A 3,353-nucleotide genomic window follows, 5' to 3' on the forward strand; every position below is an offset into this window, starting at 1 on the left:
CAAACCAATAATTATGCCAATCTTGTATTGAATAGGGTGAAAAGACAAAAAATTAAGGTATCGGCCAGAAAACGTTGGTTTATGATACCAGTCAAAAATAATTGTGTTGTTACATATTAAAAGTGTAGTGTCCAAGAAATTGATACAGTCATCTCCTATCTCCATAGTGAATTGAAGACGAGGATGGAACGAGTTAAAAATGTTCAAAATGTTGTCCAAAAACTCCTTAGGAGCCGCTAGAAGAATATCGTCAACGTATCTAAAATAAAAAGGCAATGTCACAGGAATCATGTTTATAGCTCTTTCTTCCAAATCTTGAAGAACCATGTCAGCAATAATAGGAGACAATGGGGAGCCCATTTGACTGCCGAAAGTTTGCTTATAAGTTATGTTGTTAAACGTAAAAAATGTAGAATTAAGAACAAATTCTAACGCCAATAAAAATTCGTTACGAGGAATCATAATAGAATCGGCAATAAAGTGCCAACGTTTATCAACAGACGCCAACGCCAAATCCAGAGGAACGTTAGTAAACAGAGAGATGGCATCAAGAGAAACTGGTTTAAGATGTTCCTCGAAACATTTGATGCAAGATTGTTAACCAAATCGAAGCTATTTTTAATTTTACTTTTTGCCGGGGGAATTTTTTGATAAATAATTTTATGTAAAAAAACCCCAAGATTATAAAGAGGGCTATTCACAGAAGATATAATTATTCTCAACGGGTTTCCTTCCTTATGAATTTTAGGCAATCCATAAGCCCTAGGAAGATTCCCCTCACCCGATTTTAAGAATTTATAAATAGCATTATCAATATAATTTTTCTTTTTCCATCTGGTTAACATTAAATGAAGGTCTCTCAACAGTTTTTCTGTTGGGTCAAAATTAACCCTCTGATAAGTGCTGGCGTCGTTAAGCTGATCAGACATTTTCTCCAAGTAAACATCCCTATTAATTGCGACCGTGACATTACCTTCGTCAGCCCTTGTAAAATGAAGATTCGGGTTCAACCTCGAGAACGTCTTAGCTTCCTGTGTGGCCTTAAAAATAAAGTCATACTTATACTGGCAAAATGGAATGTAATTTTTAATTCCACGTAAGACAGGTACCACTCGGCTTCTAACCGTCTCTTTCTCCTCCCTACTGAGCTTACAAATATTTGATTCAATATGTTTAATGAATTCAAACAGGATGGACTTGCCATTATAAGGCGGTAAATTGAATCCGTTACCCAGTTGCAAAAGACCCTGAATTTTACTAGGAATTTTCACGGATGTTAAATTAACAAACCAACGATCTTGCGGAGAAAGAATATAAGGAGATTCCTGATTTAAATATGATAAAGGATTGATGAAAACTTCAGTTAAACTAGAATCAGGACTGCCAACAGGAGGTTCATAGGAAAAATGAGTTCTATAAGAAACACCAAGGTCCCTGCAAGATCGTAGTCACTTGTTAACCGGAGCAATGTTTGTAAGAGAACAAAAATAATTAATGGGTTTCAATTCATTAAACATAAATGAACGTTCTTTTTTACACATAAACCGAAACTTGTTCTCAAGACGACGAGATTCAGCTAAATAATATTTAGTAATGCACGCATGCTGTAACATACAAAACCTGTGCCATAAAAAGAGAGGCAGAGAACGCATCAATGGTTTAGATAATAGAAAAATACGGCGTCTTAAGTAATGGTTATGTATAATACCGTCTTTAATTTCAATGTCAAGCATTTTTTTAACATGATACCAATTAGCGCGCTCTACCCTACTTAATAAAAAGTTGCTGTATAAGTACATACTTCGGTTTTTAATTTTATTCAAGTGAGGAGGCAGGATATTATTCCTCCTACATTTTCTTAAAAATTCATTCTGTGTCGAAATTTTAACAAGTGAGATCTCTAACTTATTAGAGATCTTATAAGTTCCTTGAGGCGTTTAGAAATGAAATGACCAAAATATAAAGAGATAAAGTACAAAAATTACTAAAGTACTTATTCTTTCTACCCAAGATCGTTGGTTTGTTAATTTAACATCCGTGAAAATTCCTAGTAAAATTCAGGGTCTTTTGCAACTGGGTAACGGATTCAATTTACAGCCTTATAATGGCAAGTCTATCCTGTTTGAATTCATTAAACATATTGAATCAAATGTTTGTAAGCTCAGTAGGGAGGAGAAAGAGACGATTAGAAACCGAGTGGTACCTGTCTTACGTGGAATTAAAAATTGCATTCCATTTTGCCAGTATAAGTATGACTTTATTTTTAAGGCCACACAGGAAGCTAAGACATTCTCGAGGTTGAACCCGAATCTTCATTTTACAAGGGCTGACAAAAGTAATGTCACGGTCGCAATTAATAGGGATGTTTACTTGGAGAAAATGTCTGATCAGCTTAACGACGCCAGCACTTACTAGAGGGTTAATTTTGACCCAACAAAAAAACTGTTGAGAGACCTTCATTTAATGTTAACCAGATGGAAAAAGAAAAATTATATTGATAATGCTATTTATAAATTCTTAAAATCGGGTGAGGGGAATCTTCCTAGGGCTTATGGATTGCCTAAAATTCATAAGGAAGGAAACTCGTTGAGAATAATTATATCTTCTGTGAATAGCCCTCTTTATAATCTTGGGGTTTTTTTATTAGGTGTACAACTTAGTTCGGTCCGTTTTCAAAAGATGGCTCTAGATACTATAAATGGTTGACGGCGACAGCTGATTTTTGCTGTATCGTGAAGTGTCAACATCTGTCAACCAAATATTGTTTACAAGCCTTTGAGTTTTGCACAACAAATTTAATTTTTACTGCGTTGAAAATGTCGAGTTTCGTTCCAAATAAGCACCATTTGCGGGAAGTTTTGATTTTCTGTTTCAATGGGAAAAAAAGTGCAGCTGAAGCGCATCGAATGTCGAAGTTTATGGTGAATCTGCACTGTCGGATAAATCTTGCAGAGAATGGTTTCGACGATTTCAAAGTGGTGATTTTAGTGTTGAAGACAAAGAGCGTTCGGGTCAACCGAAAAAGTTTGAAGATAAAGAATTAGAAACATTACTCGATCATGATTCGTGTCAAACGCAAAAAGAGCTCGCAAGAACATTGGAAGTTACTCAACAAGCTATTTCGAAACGACTCAAAGCCGCAGGATACATCCAAAAACAAGGAAATTGGGTCCCATACGAATTGAAACCGACAGATATCGAACGACGATTTTGCATGTCCGAAATGTTGCTTGAACGGTACAGAAAGAAGTCTTTTCTGCATCGAATCATTACCGGGGACGAAAAATGGATTCACTACGACAACCCGAAACGCAAAAAATCGTATGTAAAGCCCGGCCAACCGGGAACATCAA

This window comes from Odontomachus brunneus, unplaced genomic scaffold, assembly GCF_010583005.1.
Source record: "Odontomachus brunneus isolate Ranch 3 - 2012 unplaced genomic scaffold, Obru_v1 Obru_scaffold_111, whole genome shotgun sequence".
Classification (NCBI taxonomy): Eukaryota; Metazoa; Arthropoda; class Insecta; order Hymenoptera; family Formicidae; genus Odontomachus; species Odontomachus brunneus.